Below are 20,490 nucleotides of genomic sequence, written 5' to 3'. Positions count from 1 at the left end.
AACTAATATAATTCAAGCACTTCCAAGCCCTCTGAAATCCCTGCTTTATCCATCTGCATAAAGCCTTGCTGCTTGCAGTATTTCGCAAGAGCTCTGAAGACCTGATTTTGCATACTCCAATTAATGTTAATCTAGAGAGATGGAAAATATAAACAGTCTTTCTAAATTAATACCCATATTTCTGAGCAAGCTTTTAATCAAAGAAGACAGCATGACACCTCCAGAGGCTTGTGTGCCATTGTGTTGCCAATAACATTATCGTTTTCTATTTGAAATATATTTCCTTCCTCCATTCTCAGGGTGTTCTCAGTTCCTTAGAAATTGCTTCCAATTATTAGTTTTGTCTGTGGTTGGTCTTCAGTTTTGGAGACTGATTTAGACGTGGAATGTGTTTTTATCACATACACGTATGTATCTTCAGTGCTGCGGTAAGTTATGTTTATTGAGTGACTTTATTGTGTATTTCTGGAGTAAAGTGCAAGCATGAGTGCCTGTGAAGCGTTAAAGAGCCAGTCGTGTTCTGGGAAGCAGGAGGCCCTCCAGGCCATCACATCAGGCTCTGGACATAGATGTGAGCCCTAGAGGCACGTGTGCGCGGTGGCTCAGAAGGGGCTCTCGCAGGCTCTTCCAAAAGGTGTTGCAAACGCTTTCCCAGAAGCTCCCCCAAGATTTTCTCCTTCTGCCTGTGACAAATCACATATCCCTGGGGTGTATATGACGGCAGACACGACGGGTGTAGATGAGCTGTTTTGTTTCTCATTAGAACTAAACTTCTGCATCAACAAAAACAGAAGCAGTACCATTAAATATATCATTCCTTGTAACTTCAGCCCAACGGCCCTTTCAATGGAAGAAATATTTCCCCAGGTGTTTTGTATTCCCAGAAAGCTGTGGGACATCAGACAGACTCTCAGGGGACACAGATCCTACTGTGGGAACAACAGAAATTAAATCTTCATCCTACTAGGTATCGTCAACTTTGAGAAATTCCTGGCTCAGAAGAGTTTTCAATCTATTTAGGGGCACAGATTAATGTTTTTGATGAAACCTTGGCCAAAAAATCAGTCTTTAGCCTTAGCTCAGAATAAGCTACAAACTCCTGGTTCTGTACTATGGAGTTCCACCAAGAGCTTTGACTGTTGTTACTTCCCAGCCTTGCTTCTGTTTCATGCGGACATTTTTGACACAGCGGTCCTCAGCGTGCTTGAGAGATAGCACTGGAATACTTAATTTTCCTTCTCTGTACGTATGCACATTCACACATTCACACATTCCGTGATGCTGTGACTCGGGGACTGCTGAACCCCAGCCCCTGTGCCTCGTCACCAGCAACACCACATTCCATTGCTGAAAGTCCCTTGGGCTCTGCCGTGAGCTCTGAGTGAGATCGAGATGTTGGAACAGTCGTGGGTTTGGGTGTCGGGTTTTTTTGTTGCTTGTGTTGTTTTTGCAAAATTAGAGATTAGTGTAAGCCCTGCTAGTGGCAGTGGTGGGGGGAGACCTCATGCAGGGCTGAGAGGCATCCCAGGCACTGCTGTCTTCTCTCTTGCTGGGGTGATGGACCCCAGGAACGAGGCGTCCCGGCCCCAGTGAGGAGTGAACAGGCAGCAGGACCTGTTCCTACCTCCCATCCTGGCTCCTCGTGGGGCTCCTCCATCTCTCTGGGGGTGGGAGCGGTGGGAGGGTCACTGAGATCCCCAGGAAGAGCCGTGCTGGAAGTGACAGGGAGCTCCTCCTCAGCGGGACATGCGGGGCTGCCTGTTGTCTGGGACTTGGGGTGCCAGTGCCCTGCAGGGAGGCTGTCAGGCTGCTCTCAGCTATGGACTCTGACAGAAGTGTGATGACTCCAGCTAGAGTGCCATCTGCCCTCACCGAAAATCTGACGGAACTCATAAGCCTCCCACAGAGCAGGCAGCTGAGTTTTCTCCAGGTCCACTGGAGGATGCAGCGGAGGCAGAATGTGTGGTTGCAGGGAAGCACTTAGGCCACGTCAGCTCTCACATCAAGGCAGATGGGACATGAGCACACGTCTTCCATCACCATGTTTTTTACATGCAGCGGGCTGGGTGGAGCTGAAGAGCTGCTCCCCTTGCTGGCACTGTTGCAGCAGGTGCAGGGCACTGCCCAACAAGGAGAGGCCAGTTGCTGTCCCAGGGGGTGGGCAGCAGCAACGTCCCGGTCCCTCAGCAGGAAACCCTCCCAGCCTCACAGCTGGTACATTTGATGCTCAGCACAGGATGAGGCTGAGTGAGCAAATTAGGATGAAGCTTCATCCTAATTCATCCCCTATTTCAAAACCCAGCATTATTTCTAGGCTCTTAAATACCACGTCTCAGCCAAGGCCCTGCTCTAAGCTGCAACTATCCCTGGTTGAGCTTCGATCAGAGCTTTCCAAAATGTCTCCATTCTCAAGTGACACACAAGGCACACACATTCACTGTGTAATGTGAAAGTTACGGGATTACTGATCCTTTAAAAAAACGCGTTTCAAATAAAATAGAGATTTAAAATTAGCTCAATTATACCTGATTTTTGATGTCTTTCATATTTCGTTTCACTTTATAAGAAGTCCTGACAACAGCTTTCATTCTGTAGATGATTTGCAGCCATACACCCCGCAGCGACTGCTGTGTTCCTGGAGTTACAGTCATTTACGATTTTTTGTCTGCTATTTACTGCTTCTGTGCAATTATTTCTTCTGTGCAAGAGAATATAACTGTATGAGTGTTCCTCTGATTACTTGCGATGGCTGAAATATGCTAAAGGGGATTTCTCAGCATTAGGAAATTCTGCAGTAACACGCGGCAGAAAGGAAGGGCAGAGGATTTAAGTCTGTGAAGCGAGCGGCTAAGGTGGTTAATATGTACCCACCTAGAGATTTGGACCACTGAGAAAGAGCAGGGGTGTAAAGCTGAAATAACCCAGATCTCACATTTAGACTCGGGAAGCAGTCTGGAGGCTTTGCTTGGGAATTTGGCATCAGAGGCAGCTGTTGGCATAGGCTGTAGGACAGACAGCACATACACTGACCGTGCAGTACGGGCTGACAACTGCACCACAAACCCACAGCACGCCAACCAACCAACACCACAGACAGCACTTTTTCCTGCCCTCTGGATACGGTGAGAGCGCATTAATGTGGTAACAGTATATCCTTCAAATTTGACCTCCTCACTTTCCAGAACCGCTTATGAATACGATTTTTGGTTTTCTTCTTTACTCAAACTTGCTAATGCGCTTCTTCCAGCAAGTATTCAGAATCTATTCTTGCACGCTCATGAAAGTCAAGTCATACCTCGCTTGTCTTCTCCTCGACCACCCTTATGAGAAATCATTTGAGCCTAGAATTTCAAAAAAAAAAATAGGGATTCCATTCTAGCAGAATGCATGCAAATCAGGCCCTTCTCAGAATAGCAGCATTTGCTATTTTTAGATTTTTTCTTCTTTTTTCCCCCCCGGCAATAGCTGACCAATGCAAACGAGCATACGTTCCTATTACTCACAGGCTTTCAGTCAAGTCACTGGTAGCATATGCTGCAACATAACATGAGTAGGAGCAGCAGAATCTTTCCCCTAAGCAATTCTTTGCACCAAACAGCTTCCCAATGAAACAGTTTGCCACGACTTTGTGTTTTTATAGTTTTTTTTTAATTAGTTCAGCTGTTAAACTTAACAACGAGCTGTCAAGATCGGTCCAGAAATTTAAGACTGGTTCAGACGCACCTTGAGCTCTGGCTATAAAAATAAGCCTCCAGCATCAGCCAATAAAACAGCAGCAGCTTCAGCGAGTTTCCAGAGGGCTAAGAAAAGGAATACCCACCCTGAATGTCTGAAATATCAGTTAAAATCTCTGTTTGAAGGCAGCTGGTGAGAAAGACAGGAAGAGTCCTGCTGACAGATTTCACTTCTGAGCGGTGGAAAACAAGAGAATACAGTGTGCCACGGAAAAATATCTGGGCAGGCAGGAATAGGCTTGTGAAAAACGTGCTTGTGCAAACATACTCGAGTGAAGAACCTCAAGGAGATGGAGATCTGAGCCCACCAACAGATATAATATTACATCTTAGTGTCTGATACCCCCCAGAGGAGACCTTTGTGTGTATCCTACTTCAAGGCCACTGAACAGCATGTCACTGCTTTTCTCCCCAGCTGCCCCACAGATGTTTATGGGAAGGCTAGTAGGTATAGTATTTGTATTCTTTAGATGTAGGATTGCTCCAAAATGTACACAACCGTTTAGTCAGACCTGACATCATAATACCATGCTTCTCTTGTAGCCTGCTAAGTTATTTAAGTTTAGAATGCACTGTAAATCACAAAAAAAAAAAAAGGACTTACACAATGATTATGTTTCCTGTGAAAGACACGAGTGGGAAATCACAGTCTTGAATACAAAAGATCAAATCTAAACTGCACATCAGCCAGTGCAGCCCGGCTCATGTATTTTGCTTTGCATCCTAGTATGTTGGTTCCTGGACTGAAGGATGTTTATGTGAGTAAGTAGCATGAAGAAAAAGCGTAGCTTTTGAGGAATGGATGCTAGATGCCATTAAGTAAGGAAACAAAATGAGAACTGAAGTCATTTTTTGAAAAGCATTGGGAACGGACTTTAATAAAAATAGCAAAGACTTGTTCTGACAGGTAGCTATCAAAAGCAAAGAAAATGAATTATTATGCAGAAAGGGTATTTTACAGGCAGAAGGATAAGTTGCATAAAGTTCTGCTTCTTCTTTTTTTTTTTTTTTTCAGAGTGAGGAGGACAAGAAGTACCACAGAAGAAATAACTGAACGAAGTGCACGAGGATAAGAAAATGGAAATCGCTGCATCGAACCGCTCCAGAAATGCAAATTGTTGTGAAGAGGTTTGCATTAGCAAAAGCCAGAGAAACTGGTCATGTGAAATGACATCTGACACCAATCATTTCTAAGCAACGTATCAAATCAGAGGTGGACAACTGCTGATGGGAAAATAGCAAGCAGCAAATAACAAGCAAAGGAGAAGCAGTGAACTTAATGCTTAATGGAGAGGTACTGGAAGAAAAGCATGACTCTGATGTACAGTCCCTTAAGCAGACAAAAATCCAGTCATAGATTTTATTGACATCTGCAGAGGAAATGCTGAGTCACAGCTTGAAGCAGTGATTGAGCACCTGGTGGAAGGCAGGGCCAATCCAGGGCAGCTCAGGTGCATGCAATGCAGCTGAGTGATCAGAAGAGGTGGAGCCAGGATCCACCCCTTCCCTGGCCTCATTTAAGGGCTGGTGGTGGAGGAGAAGGGCTCTCATCTGGGGATGTCTATGTTCCTGAGGATTTTACAGGTCTTTTAAAGGTAAGACATTTCTTTCTTTTCTGCACCCACTGCTGTTGCACCTGTGCATGTTCTCTGTTGCTGCTGCGTTATTGCCCCCAGCTATGAAGTATTTTGATGTCCAGCAGAGCTCTCCTATGCCCTGCGGAAGTCCCCTCATGGATATAAGCATAAGCTGTGAATCCAGATCAGGGCACAGCTGCAAAGAGATATTTTCACGGCTATGTAATAATGCATGTATGGTTACGTAAAGCCATGCCATCAAATCCATAGCTGACAGTAGTGCCTCTGTTGAAAAATAGAGCAAGTTTTCAGCTACAAAACACTATCGAATTGTGTTCTTGCGCTCTTTGTATCTGCTGTAGTTTCTGTAGAAATAAATAGGAGACATTACTTCCAGAGTAATCTATTTAACTGTATGGGAAGATGGAAGTCAACGGAGTCACAGGGTGAGATGTTACTCATCGTGGCTGTTGCAAATGATTTCTCCAGAGGCTATAATTTCGTTGATGAACTTGCTCATTGTAACTCATTTTGCACAAGTCATGCTCATAATTCATTCTAAAGATATCTGTACTTCCATGGTTTGCACTAGGTCCTGGCTAGCCGTCCTCCAGGGGTAGCGTGTCCTGTGGGGCCCTCTCAGCACTCTATAATGCTGTGCTTAGGGATATCAGCTTATCCAAGAGAAATATCTTCTTTCAGAAGATGCTGTAGTCTGGATTTAGCACTGAAGGATCGGTTACCCAAATAAGACCTGAACCAGTGGTGTGACCCGGGACTGAGGCAGGGTGTCCAACATGCTCTGGCAGTGCCTTACAGTGCACGTGCACTCAGTTCAGCAGAGAAATAGATGCTGGGAAGCTGGGGCAGTTGCAGCTGTCCCTCCGTATCCTCACAGCAGCCCTAGATACCTTTTCAGTCACAAGCTGAGGGTCTTCATCTCACAACTGTATATTTGGATGTCAAACCTCACCTAAATACCTAAATCCTTCTTTTGTTAATTTAATCCCTTATTGAGTCTAGTTCTCCGCCTCTCTGTGCTTTACTTCACTGTAAGGCTTTACTGTCTTGAGGGTTCAAGCATCTGGGAAGAGAGTACCAGCTAGCTCCAATTGGCAGTAAGAATGATACAGCAAAGCCACAAGATGAGTCCAGGGCTTTCTGATGCAATCCCATGCAGCAAGAGTGGGTCAGAACCACTGTGCTGTACAGGTATAAAACATTATCAAAAAATTACTTTCCCAACAGTAGCTTGCAAACAGTACAAACATGTCATTCAGTGGCTCTTCTAATTGTTTTCTATTGGCATGTTTGATGGCTGAGAAATTTTGCTTTCGAATCTCCCACTCGAACACGAGAAAGGAAAGCAGGTAAGAGTGAGCATTTGGGACAGACCCACATCAGGAGACAGGTTTGTTTAAGAGTATTAAAATCACTGTTATGTCAATGTAACTAGACAGGCAGTATGCAGTCCCTGGCTATTTATATCTCACAAATAAGGCGAGCAGACAGCTAATATAGCCGTGGGCCGGCAGAAACAGAGCAGTGAGGTTTATTAACAAGCCTAGGTGGACGTGGCACTTGATACATCCGTGTGTGAAATGATTTTTATCATTTACATGTTCAAAAAGGTCACGGAAGCTTTAAGTATGAAATGGAAATAAAATTAAACCTTGCTGAAGATAGCAGGATCCCTCGGGCCCTTGGAGGCTGTCAGCACCTTAAACAGCAGTTCTAGAGAGAAGTGGACTGAACCACTGGGGACCTCGGTCCACAGGAAAAAAACAACAGTGCCCTCTTTCCAATGTTAGAGAAAGTGACAGTCATTTAAAAACAGAGGGCAATTATCAAGCAATAGGGAAGAGTAACCACCTTAGTACAAACTTCCATACGTAGGCTTCCTGGCATATGAATTGAAACACAACTCCTTTCAACCTAACATATTGCAATTAAAAGTAACTATATTGGATAGCGTTATATCAATTCCATTGACCTTTAGACCTCATCAACTGGCTAATTAGGCAGCAAGTAATTTAAGCTTGAGGAGAGGTGTTAGTGGGCTTAATACACCTGCATATATATATATGTGTTTGTATGCATATATATGTAGCAGAGATAGCTTTGAGCTGTGAAAATGAAATGAAAGAACTGGCCCTGCATCATCGTATGTTACATATTTTGCTTTACCCTTTTCTCAATTGGAAATATTAGCCATGACATGCCATGTGCTTGCTGAAGCCTGAGAGGTCCCAGAAGCGTTGGCACGCTCATCTTGCATTCTCCAAACGGAAAGTGGCCATTCTTTTTCTGTTTTGTTATAAGAGCTATTAGCTGAAGACAAATATGTTGTTTTGGTGTTTAAAAAAAAAAAGTTTATAAAGAAGCCTGTGGTTTTTGTTTTTTTTTTTAATAACTTCATTGAGAAACTAAACAGTTGTATAGGAGGTGTAACCAGTTCCAGTTTTCTCCTGCATGCTTACAACCTAGAAGCATCCAGGAACAAGGGAGGGGAAAAAAGAGAAGCAGAAACTTCTCATTTCCTTCAAAGGCACAGCAGCAGCTGCAGTTTTGACTTGTGAATGTGTCTGTTGGGTGATTGCAAGTGTATGTGAACAGTTGGCCAAGAGGGTGGGCAAGGATGAACTGTTTGGGCTGGGCTAAGGATCTGTCACAAAACAAGCATTTGGGACAGAATAGCAGGGTGTTAACCAACACTGAAAAGCACAGGGAAACTTTATTTAACGCCACTCAAAATAAAAAGGAGCAGATTTTGACTTTGGCTCTGAATTAGTATTTTCTTTGTGATTTGAGATATTTTCTCAGATGTTCATATGTGACATCACTGAGTACATTCTTTTCTCTTTTTAAGATAATTTGATTCACTTTCCATAGAACGACCTGGTTTGCAAAGGACCACAATGCTCATCTGCTTCCAACCCCCTGCTGTGTGCAGGGACACCAACCAGCAGACCAGGCTGCCCAGAGCCACATCCAGCCTGGCCTGGAATACCTGCAGGGATGGGGCATCCACATTACATCTCCAAGTTACAATTACATAGTTGAAGCATAACATGTCTAAACCAGCACAACAAATGCTACTCTTTGCCTGTTCTTGGCATTCATACCTCAATTAGCACTGAGATAACAGGTAACCACTAAATAATAATAATACAGAGCTACTAAAGCTTAGAGGGACAGAGGGCTCTGCCCCCACTAGTGGCAAGTAGAAGAAAAATCCTTGAGTCATTTTTGTGAAGCCTGTTTGTTTTTATATCTATGGAAAGAAGCTCAGCACCTGGCTCTATTTTGAGCAATTTTGTGTGAATACACTAAGACAGAGCTCAATGTTATAAGATCAATCAGCTACTACAGATCAGGATTACATATTTTTCTTGTGTTAAAACTGAGAGCAACATCACCCTTAACAAACTTGTCTGCTAGTTAGTAAGAGAAAACCCAGAGAGAAGGAATATTCTCTGACACTCATGGCAACAACAGAGCCTGGTTCATTCTTGGTTGTGGTCAGAAATGTAGTTTCTCTCCCTCAAAGCACTCTATTGTTCATCAGGCAGCCTAACAAAGTTTCTTTGAAGGTTTGTGATCTATTTTAATTTGACCAGAGTTAGATTTTAGTACAGATCTCAGTTTGTTGGTAGATAGAGGATGCCTTCGAGTTGAATAAGATTTTCATAACCTGCTACTGTAAGAGACAAAGGGCAGAGAGTCTCCGCTTCATGTTTGCTTGCAAGACTTTGGTGTCCAAGAAATGAAGTTCAAAACCCACGACTCTGCCTGTAGAGTTCTGCTCTGAAATAAGTGAACAGTTCACAGCAGGAGACTTTTCCCTTTCTCCAGTGGTTGTAGAATTTTTATAACTTCCCAACTTCCATTCTTTCACTTGCATAAGGCAGCACCTGATGATTCTGTTATGTATTAACTGTTGCCTGTGAGATAAAAGTGGAAAAGTTAGAAGTTTGAGTTATGTGGAAGCCTTGGGCAACATCACAAAAAAGGGTTGTTTGATTCAGGGCTGTAGCTACAGAATAGAATTCTTGATGTTTTTCTCTGAGGGTTAAGTTGTACTGCAGAAAATGTTATGAGCACACAGGCCTTACAGCTTTATTCTGTGTACCTGTGAACTTCAACTGCAATCAGAGCCTGACTGTCATACAATGATTCTGAATGGAAATTATTTGTGAACAATGAAATTATTTCTTAAGTAATAGCAGTGAAATATAGCCTGTGACTCAGGGAAAGCACTCTCACAGTTTGTGATCATCTTCCAAGGTCATTCAGATCAAAACCTATACTGTACCTCCTTACATTAAACTGCACTCACATAGTGCATATACAATCACAGTAATTTTCTTGTTGAGAAAACCATTCTAAGACCACTTTTTATTTATTTCCTCCTCCCCTGGTACCGGTCAGACCAGGCCAATGGACTTCTAGAAGCATTTGGACAACACTTTCAGCAACAGCAGTTGAAGTTCAGGCAGTTGCACAGAGCCAGGCATCACTGGTTCCTTCCAACCCCCACTGCTTTCTTGCTGCATGACCAAGAATGAGACATTTCAAGGAGCAGTAACACTAGGACAAGTTTATAAAGAGGCAAACATCTCTGTAACATCCACTTCAGACATTCCTCAGGAAAAGAACATATGCTTTGCTTATCATGAGAAGTAACAAGTTAACAGCCTGCAGATATCCACTTAACCAAGGAGTAAAATAACTTAGTAACTCAGTGAAACTCACCTGAAGTCATTAGCAAAGTGGTATTGCAAGTAAGTCAATTAACTTTTTTCTATCCTGAGTTACCCAGATACCACACTGGAAGTACAGCAGAACTGGGTCATTAACTAATTAAAAGCAGAGGTGATTTATAATCACAGATTGTTGAATATATAAGAACAGAATATTATATGCAAGCATATAACACAAAGGCAGAATCCAGAGTCAGTTGCATTTCTTTCTGTTAGAAAGAAAAAAAGCAAAGAACAGTGCCTTAAATCATTTGCATTAGAACTATTTGGGATAGAGGATCACAGGCACCTACTTACCATAACTTGATAAAGGGCATCACTGAGACGCACTAGTTTGAGTTACTTAGCAAGAAACCGGAGATAATCCTCATCAAATCAGCATTATGAAAGGAAACCAGCACTGGTTTCCCAAGAGTCAACACCGCTCTGCTCTCAGGACAGCACACCCACCTTCATGCTTGAAGCTCCACCAAATTCAAGTAAGGCTGCTCTCCAGAACCTCAGCTGCAACAACACGAGCACTGGAGAAGTACTGCGGTTTCATTCAGCAAGTCAAACGAGGCTGACACGCTGTGCTATTGAAGTAGATGACCTGTGAAAGTATTGACTATTAACTTCAGTCTCACTTTTTTCTTTTCTCTTTTTTAATACAGAACATGCCGTGCTAAATGGCCAGTGGCAGAAGCGGTCACCATCCTCCTCTTCCTCCAGCTGAGATAAGCTCACATCAGCAGCAAGGAAAGACATCCCAAACAAGCACAGAATAACTGCTAGGTGCTTTATTTCTTCCCTGAGGTAAGCAAAGATTTTCTGCTTGTTTTAAGCTGGAGACAGCCAGGTATCCACCTCACCAGGAAAAAACTCAAGCTACATCAGTCTAGCCATTCTATTTTATTGCAGATACTCTTAGGCATCCCATTTCCACAGGCAACAGAGCATTCCCACCTGCAGCAGCAACAGTCTTTCCAAGAATTTGCTGCAAGCTGATAATTCTTTTCTAGAACTGACATATACTCACCCACTTCTCACACCACAAAAGCAAAATTACCAGTATTTTTGGGGCACACATTGAAACAAGAACAAAGTTAAGCCTTGAAGTTCTTCTCCACAGTTTCGCTTCAGCAAGAAGGAAACAAAAGTGAGAAGTCTCTCTTAAGAGGAGACACCTAGGTTTTCACTTTTAAGTTTAGAAGTTTCTAAGTTGTCTGTCTGCTGTTTTGTTTCAGCACATTTGGTGAGAGGCACAGTCTTAAGTACTACAAGTAAAACCTTACCCACACAACGAGATTTGTTTTTATATAAATTAATCTAGAAATCTGAGCTGGCCTCATTACAGATCTCTCCTAAAGAGGAGGCTTCGTAAGCATTTCCATTCATTTTCACATTAGACCCAGTTGTTTTTTTTTTTGCCCCCCAGGACGATTTGGCAAGAAAGTCAGATAACAGCAACCTTCCTCCTTCCTAACCATCTCAGCCTATTTCAGACATCACTGTTGCTGTAAAACATCCCTAGCATACATGGAGCATAGCCTTGTACACAATCCACAGGCACATGTCACCTCCAGCCACTTATCCAAACCCTTTTTAACTGTACACCCCAGGCGCAGTAAACTGCTACATAAATCAAGCAGCCTCCTAAGCTACAGACCAAGAGTTGTTTCAAAAAGGCTTTACCTCACTTTGAAGTAAACTGTACTTTCTCTTCCAGCAGAACACAGAACTCAGCTTCTCCCTTCCAGGCCAGGACCAAGAACACTGCCACCAAGGAGCCATCACCACTCAGGGGAAGCCCCAGGCCAAGACAGGCTCCCCCCATTCCCCCCCCTTAAGGGAGGCCAAGAGGGGCTCCCCCTCACCACCCCCCACTCAGGGGGAGCCCCCAGGCCAAAACAAAAAAATTCTGATACTGACCAGCACCCACCCTCCCACCCAAAAAAAATTAATCTCTTGACATAGTGCAAACCCCAGTCAACAGCCCCCATAAAAAAAAAAGAAGAACTAAGAAGAGGCTCCCAGACACAGGACAGCACAGCCACCAACACCAAATAAACACAACCACTCACCTCAAACCCAACTAACTTCAAAATCTACTAAAAACAAACAAAAAAAAAAAACAAAATACACCACAGGGCCACAGACACCATGTACCTCATCAGCCACTTGCACTTCTTCATCTTGATAGAGTGCAGCTCCCCATCGAAAATTCTGACCTTCCTCTTCAGAACACTCCAAACTCCTGAACAATGGCTGCTGAATCTCCACTGCAGGCACTGCTCAAAACAACACCTTAAAGCCTGAAAAAAACACAAACTACAATGAAACTTCACCAGGACAAAAGGCACAAAGGCAGCTCTAAACTCCATCCCAGGGACACCACTGGCAGGTCACAAACAAAAAAAATAACTCACCTCCCTCTGCAGAGGCAGCAGTTGCTACCAGGATCCTTGCTTCAGCACTGAACCTTGAAGAGCTGTGAACACCACCAAGGCAACCTTAGGGGTCTGTGGCCCTCAGGTTGGAAGGATCACACCCCTGCTACTCACCGCTGATGAAACCTCATGTTCAGCCAATCCTTGCAAAAAGCAAAACAAACTTGTCTGCAGCCTTCAACCTGAAACCAGATTTAAAAAGTCAGAGCAGTAGACAATTGGAAAGGCTCCTCTAAAAATTATCCTGTTGCCCTCCCTTGCTACAGCACCTTGCCCAGGAAAGCATCCTGACTCAACTTAAACGTTCCCAGAGAAGCACACTTGATACCTTCTCAACCAGACTATACCATTGCTCTCACAGAGAAATCATTCCTCCTTCCAATTGTAAAAAAAACTTATGGTGGCCAAGTGCATGAATATCACCCCCAAAGCAACCACACTTTACAAACTTAATAACAGTAGGGAGATCCCACTCACCTTCCCTTCTCTTGGTAAAGCAGCCATAGGTTGTTGAACATCCTTTCCTCAGAAGGGAGATGCTCCAAGCTCCTCATCTTCTTTGTTGCACTACTGCAACTACTGCACTCAAGTTTCTCATCTTCTTGACCTGTAGAGACAAAGAAGTGAATGCAGTAGTCCAGACACAGGCTCACCAGGGAGGAACCCTATTGCTCTCACTCATTTTCACACAGCCCAGGATAGAATTGGCTTTCTGGGGCGCCCTGCTGGCTCGCAGCTGAACACCAAGTCCCCCTCAGGTCTCCTTTCCAGCAGGCCACTCACTAACATGCAGTGCATGTTAGCTGCACAGCCTCATACCTGCTCTCCTTGAAGTTCACTGGGTCCTGCTGTCAGCTGCTCCTCCCAGCTTCACATCATCAGCTCCCTCTCTCTTCATCCAGGTCACTGATAAAAAATAAGCACAGTAAGGTGCAGTACCCACCCCACGTAACAACATTATTACAGCTTCTGACTACACTGCTGAGCCTGCCCATCCTCCCTCAATCACCAATCTCACTCTCAATAAGCACCATTACAAGCACACTGCCACAAACAGTGTTAAAAGCCTCACTGAAGTCAGGTGTGCAACATCCCCTGCTCTTCTCTCATCTGAAGAGATGGTCATAACCACATAGAAGGCTCCCATGCCGGTCTGGCCTGATTTCCCCGCCGTGAATCCACCTTCACTACCCCATAGAAATCTCTTCCCTTCAAGTTGCTTGGAGACGACATCTGGAACGAGCTGATCCAGGGACTGAGATGAAGCCATCCTCCTCACCCTCCTTGAAGGCTGCAGAGAAGCTGGCTATCCTCCCATCCTCACAAATCTTTCCTATAGCGAAGATCATAGAGAATGCTATAGAGAGCCAGCTGGCAGTGGCTTCTGCCAGCTCCCTCAGCACACACTGGCACATCCCCATAGAGCCCAGGGAGCTGTGGGCATCAGTTTTGCCTAGCTGATATTCACCTCTTCTGCAATCGAGAAGTCATCCTTCCTCAAAGGCTCTTTCCTGTGGGATCCAGGATTCTCAAAGAGAGGTCTCTGCAGTCTCAGTCCTGATGGCTAAAGCACAGAAGGTGTTCTGGGCCCCTGCCTGCCGAGACGGCAGGCCCACACCATCCCTAGTCTCCTTCTTGCTGTTCGCAAGCTTGCAAGCTTCTGTTACCCTTGACCTCCCCAAAGGTGATATTACCTGGGCCTCCCATCTCTTCCTGCTCCTCTTTTGGGGGCTCCTCGCTCTCCCATGCGGCTCTCCTGCCATTTTCCCCTCACTTTCTTGCTCCTAGAGAAGCGCTCCTCCTGAGCGCAGAAAAAGGAATCACACTAGCTTCAGCAAATGCTTGCTGGTCCCCTTCTGATGCTCTAACTGCAGGGATAACTCCCTCTAGGCCCTTTAAGAGGGCACAGCAGACTCCCTCAAAGTCTGCCGTCTCAATCCTACTTAGTGCTTTGCTTCTTCCACATGAGATACTGAACTTGACCCTCCCTCAACAGGAAGAACAAGCTCCTCTATCACCTGTGTCCAAATTTTGAGTTCCAACACACTACAGAAGCCTCATGCAACAAGCATGCCTGGCAGCCTTGCTTTCCTAACTATTATCAGGGCTGATTGAGCCACCCTGACAGCTAATGCCCACAGCTGTAAGGCTGCTTTCAACTGCGCACAGATCTTACCTGCTTTCCTCATCCTGGTTTGTCACCAACACCCTCCAGGGATGTTACCCACCTTCACCTGCCTATTAAGTCTCACATGAGCGCTCTCTTCTTCTTCACTCATCCCTAGGCAGGGCTCCATCCAGCTCTCTCAAGAGCAAGAACTTCTTTACAGTGAGGGTGACGGAGCACTGGAACAGGCTGCCCAGGGAGGTGGTGGAGTCTCCTTCTCTGGAGATGTTCAAGACCTGCCTGGATGCCTACCTGTGCAACCTGCTGTAGGGAACCTGCTTTGGCAGGGGGGTTGGACTCGATGATCTCTGGAGGTCCCTTCCAACCCCTACAATTCAGTGATTCTGTGTGATTCTCTCACCTCAACAGCAACTCCATCACCCTGCTGGTTTGTCATGCTGAAAGAGAACACAGCCATCCAAAACAGCATTCCAGTCACACAAGCTGTCCCAGTGTGCCTTCACAATGGGAATGAGATCGTGCTTCTAAAGATAAACGTAAGGAGGGGGTAAACACACAGTCCCATCCTGCTGCTAGAAGCAGGAACTCACCTACCGACTCCCAAACACTCGCTGGTTTGGGATGAGCAGAAGCTCTCCGCAGCCCTCGCTCAGTCTGCAATAGGAGAACGCTTGGCTTCAGCGGCTCTTTGAGTTGCTTCTCGCTCCCAGCTGCGCCGAGGCTGCAGGAGTACAGCCCCGTCCTGCTCGCTCTCATTGACGAGAGCGGGAGGAACTGAAGCCCCCGCTAAAAAAACCCAGGGATGGAAAGATGAGAGAATCGAACGCGAGAAAAGGCGGGCAGCGATGCAACGCCAGCTCTAAAAAGCCGGGGAAGCCTGGCGATAGCCCTGTGCCGGCCCCAAGAAGAGCACGGTAAGAGCCCGGCAGCCTCTTACCCCAAACGAAGAGCCCTTAAGGACCACAGAGCGCTCACCGCCCCCGGGGTCCCATTACAACCAGCACGGCTCATCCGTTGGGGCGAATCTTGACGCCGCTCTGCAGCCTGAAAACAAAAAATAAACAAGGAACAGAAAACATGAAACAGAGCTCCAAAGTTTCGCTTCCAAAGCAGCCCCAACGGCACCGGGAGCAGACAAAGAAACGTACCCAGCTCCGGCACGCCCAGCGACGAACTGCCCAGAGCTCCCTCGTAGCTCCTGGCAGCCCCCCGGACGGGCTTAAGAGGCTTTGGGGCGGTCCCTGCGCCGAGCTCCGGACGAGGCGCAGCTGTGCCCGGCACCTGGCGGTCGTTGCCTCGTTAGCGCAGCCGGGCCTCGTTAGGGCGGGCCTGGGGCTTTGGCAGGTAGACACGTGGACTCTAGATCTGAATGACGGACTTAAATTGCGCTTTGAAGATGCTTTGCCATTTGGTTTCTCTGCCCCGTTGCTCAGGGGTACGTCCATTTGTTGTAGAAATCACTAGGAAGACCTTCCATGAGATTTTAGATATGTCTAGCTAAGGACACAGATACACTGTAAAGACTTCAGTGATGGAATTCCCTTGACGTAGCATCATTCTTAATTTACTATCCTGAAAGTTGGACTGTGCTGCTTTTTAATTTTTATCGCTGCAGAATAATAATAAATGCTTTTATTGCATGTTGTTACAGACATCAGCTGTAACAGGTGGGAAAAGAAGGGAGACCTGAATGTGAGAGTGATCCTGCTGGAGGTTCTGTGACAGCTCGTCTCCCAGCTGAGCAAATCCCTGACGTTTCCTTTAATGATCTGAGGGAATCATTCTGGGAGACAAATAGCATCGTAGCACAGAGCTTACAGCTACTGGTGTGAGCTGGTGCTGCTTTCTGAATAGTTCCAACCCTCTGCTATGTGCAGGGTCGCCAAGCACCAGACCGGGCTGCCCGGAGCCGCATCTGGCCTGGCCTTGAATGCCTCCAGGGATGGGGCATCCACAACTTCCTGGGGCAACCCATTCCAGTGCCTCACCACCCTCTGAGTGAAAAACTTCCCCCTGATATCTAATAAACCTCCCCTGACCTCAGTTTAAAACCATTCCCCCTCGTCCCATCACGGTCCACCCTTGTAAACAGCCATTCTCCCTCCTGTTTATATGCTCCCTTCACGTACTGGAAGGCTGCTATGAGATCTCCTCCAAGCTAAATGAGCCCAGTTCCTTCAACCTTTCCCTCACAGGAGAGGTGCTCCAGCCCTTCGATCGCCTTAGCGGCCCTCCTCCGGACCCGCTCGGCATCTCGATGCCTTCTCTAATCTGCATTCTTAATTCAACTGCTATTTAGTCAATAGTTTCCAACGTACAAGCAGTGCTTGCTGCAAGCTATGCTGCACAAATGGGTGTGAAAAGAGTCATGTTCATTCAGAGGGAAAAGGTGTGGCTGGAAGGTTTCCGGCGTTCCGAGCCACATATTCTTCTTCTTAAGCCAAAACAGCTGTCCCTGTACGCTACACAACATATTGAATCTTCACAGCACAAACAGCACAGCGCAAACATCAAGGCTGCGTAGGACGCACGAGTTTGTGCGCTGACAGCCCCGGCTGACGGCCCCGTGACGGCGGCTCAGCGGCGCCCCCTCGTGGCGGCACGGGGCAACGGGCAGAGCGCTGGGAGCGACGTCCCGTCTCCCGGCCGCCGTCTGTTGGTGCCTGCGCCCCTCGACGCCCTCCGACTGAAGGGATCGGTGCTCCTGCGCGCCCTGCGGCTGCCGGCGCGGCGTAAAACTTGCTGGGATTTGCATTAGCGGGGGAAAATTCATCTTCAGCCCTTCACGAGCAGTGAATCGACTCAAAACCGCCCTCACCGTTAAAGATTCTTATCGTATACTTAACGTGAATCTGCCCTCCCTGAGCTGGAAGCCGTTTCCCCATTTTCCGTCGCCACGGACCCTGCTGTGCAGTCTGTTCCCTCCTTTCCAGGAGCTCCACCCGAGATACTGAAAATAATTGTCTTTAGCCAGGACGATATTTTTGCGCTGTCTAATCAAGTAATTTGCTGATTATAGGCTACACGCTGGCCCCGTTGAAGTCGGTGTGAATTCTCATCGGGATTTCAAGCAGAGTGAGATTTCAGCCTGTGTCTTCTAGGAGAGATCAAATGCGTATCTCACTAACCCTGCTGTCCTTAAGCTTTTTTCCACCTGTACAGACAGGGTTCGCCTTCTCTAATATACGACAGAGTATTTAATTCACCTTCATCCTATTCACCCATTTCTTTGCTTCCTGTGTTAATGTCTTAACATCCTCCAACACCTGGCAAATGTGCAGCACGTCTGGCTGTCTGCAGGATGTGCTCCGTCCAACCCTTGAGCAGGCTATGATTGCCCCGGTACTCTTGCAGCATAAAGAGCCACGTGTAGCTGTGCTTCGTCCAAACAAACTCGTTTCCCTATAAACAGAAAAGATTATTCTGACATATCAAGGTTTGCAGAGGGATTTCAGAACAGGCTGAGGGGCTTATATTCTTTTGCGATCAAAGTCATCTCAACCGTACAACTTATTACCTCCCTTACCTCCCTCCATCCTCCAGGCTCTCAAAACTTCAAAACTTCAGCAAGATGCAACTACAAATAAATGCAGCTCAACTTACAGAGAAGCTGCTGACTGGACTGACAGGGCAGGATTTATCCCTAAAGCAGCCGCATGGAGGAGAGCAAAACCACGTATGGCGGGAGCGGGCCCAGCGGTGTCTGCCTAAGAAAGCTCTGCCACCAAGAGACAATCTCGAATTTATCTCAGCCCTAGCATTTGTCTTGTTAGAGACAGGAATGTTCCCCTGTCCATTTTGCACTTTGTTCTATTTCATACTGCTATGGCAATCTTTTTCCACTTGTTAGCATTCGCTTTTCAGAATGTTTCGTGTCTTGAATAAAAAACGAAGCCACGGCATAAATCAAATTAAACATGGCCTGCTCTTTTTCTTTCTAGGTGTATCTGTTGAGCTGCGTTGTAAGTTTAACGTTACTGATCCGGTAGTTATTTTAACTGCTGCTTGGCTTCAGCCCTGTTGATATATTGGTTATTTTTATATGTGGTAGGCCGTTTGTGTGACTGATTTTACAATTCCTGCTGCCTGCTGAAGGACATCCCTAGAAACAGACCTCATAGCTGTATTCTCAAGATGAAAGCAATTGGACAGAAGTACCTTTCTGAAAAGAGGGACCTCTATTACATTTATTTTTTTTTTCTGAATTGCTTGCTCAAACCAATTGGTTGGGTTATTGGAAGAAATGAAACGGGGAAAAATTGGTAAGATTCAGGTGTCGGTTTGTGGCATTAAAGCCATTTCTTATCCTTAGCAAATGGTGACTTCTGCATCAAATTCCAGCATATGGCCAAAATATAGCACAAGGGAGAAAATGGTTATGCTTATCATGGTAGCACGGGGTTAGGGGAGGTGAATACAAGAGCATCAGAAAAGCGCAACCGGATTGCACAGGGTTGTTATTTTAGGCAGCCGGTCACTCGGTTTCCCTTTTTGTGGAAGAGGGATGCTACAATAACTGTAATTTCACAGATAACTTGTATTTTAGGGGCATTTTCAGTGTCAACGTGAAAAATCCGGAGCCAGACAGAAAGGTTGGCAATAGGAATAGGACTTTACATCATCAAGGAGGTTTGTTTAGCTCTTATGTTAATGCTCTTATGAGGCAGGAAAACGGTCGTGTTATAATTTTGCTTCTGAAAATCAATACTTTCAGCTAAAGCCATTTAAATACTTACAACCTTTTACTGCATGATTTTTGAAGCAGGCCATAGTGAGAGTCCTCTCAGCAAGTCCCAGAACACCTTACACATCTGTTGGGCTGTTACAGGCCATTTCTGGTGGATGCTTTGGGCTGAATAAGCCCCTGCTGGATGAGCTTGAGCTGAGTAAAGGGCGGCTGAGGTGCTGCCGGTGGGTTACAGGGAAGAAAGCAGAAGTACGATGCCTCTGCTGAAGACTGCTGGAGTTGTGCTGCTTTCCTTGCTAGCAGGTCCAGCAACTGAAAGAGTCGTAAATCAGAGGTTGAGATTATATGTGAATGTGTTTTTCTAATGTCTAATCAGTTTGATGGCTTCAGCCGTGTCTCTCTCAGACGTAGACCCTGGTAAACTCATTAGAAATAAATACAAAACATTTATAAATGGCAGTCGTTTTCCAAGTTAGAAAAGGGCCTTGTTTATGAAGGCTCACTCTGAAGCACTCACCCTCCTGGAGGCGCAAAGCACAAATTGTGTGTGCCCCGCTGTAAGCGTGATGGATTCTGAAAGGTGCTGCAAAAGGCATTGTGGTCATGCAGGCAGTTCTTAACTTCCCTGGTCCATTGAAGAAGCTGCTGTGAAGCTGGTTTGGGATACGCTCTGCTTTGCTTCAGTTATCTCAGGGCTGCTTCATACTCATGGTTACCCACTTCCAACCTCAGACTGCCGGAGGAGCTGAGCTTGGGTTCCAAAACGTAGTGTAACTTCAGGCATTTGCATGGATCAAATGTAAATGAAGCCACTAAGCCAGCTGGATCCGTGCGTGGTGGATTAGAGCCAATGATGGCACGCTCTGCAGTGTCTCAAACTTCCTTTCGGGAGTTCACTGTTCAGTGAGGGCAAGCCAAGAAAAATAAACCAACAGAAATGGTAGGAAGAACAAGCACACAGTCCAACCGCCAATTACAGAAGCAGCTGCCTTCATCCCCAGAAAGGTCCCCGCCATCCAATCTCAGCATCCTTAGTGAAATAATAATGGATATGATTTTCCCAGGGAACTAACCAGTTTACCATCAAATACCTGCTTGTGGTGAAAGGCGTAGGGAATTGTTCTCATTTCATACCGGAGTATGTTTCTGTCACCTTGCCTTTTTTTTTCCAT

At 45.8% G+C, this 20,490-nt stretch overlaps 2 long non-coding RNA genes across 7 annotated transcripts; one reads left to right on the top strand and one right to left on the bottom strand.

Annotated features, from left to right (window-relative positions):
* The first annotated feature begins 5,295 nt into the window (after positions 1–5,295).
* Positions 5,296–11,920, top strand: LOC125694112 (uncharacterized). Its single transcript, XR_007377395.1, has 3 exons — positions 5,296–5,329; positions 10,728–10,869; positions 11,783–11,920. It is a non-coding gene; the product is annotated as an uncharacterized LOC125694112 (long non-coding RNA).
* Positions 7,765–15,410, bottom strand: LOC125694111 (uncharacterized). Of its 6 annotated transcripts, none has more exons than XR_007377390.1 (11): positions 14,198–15,410; positions 13,972–14,067; positions 13,323–13,836; positions 12,981–13,110; positions 12,618–12,685; positions 12,483–12,544; positions 12,223–12,368; positions 11,749–11,829; positions 10,525–10,666; positions 10,067–10,283; positions 7,765–9,255 (listed from the first exon to the last, which is right to left on the bottom strand). It is a non-coding gene; the product is annotated as an uncharacterized LOC125694111 (long non-coding RNA). The 6 variants fall into 6 exon arrangements; XR_007377393.1 differs by lacking the exon at positions 11,749–11,829 and having other exon boundaries at positions 13,323–13,409; positions 13,576–13,836; XR_007377391.1 differs by lacking the exon at positions 11,749–11,829 and having other exon boundaries at positions 14,198–15,068; positions 15,226–15,410.
* Positions 15,411–20,490: the final 5,080 nt, after the last annotated feature.

This window comes from Lagopus muta, chromosome 5, assembly GCF_023343835.1.
Source record: "Lagopus muta isolate bLagMut1 chromosome 5, bLagMut1 primary, whole genome shotgun sequence".
NCBI lineage: Eukaryota > Metazoa > Chordata > Aves > Galliformes > Phasianidae > Lagopus > Lagopus muta.
This window is presented reverse-complemented; position numbering and strand designations above follow the sequence as displayed.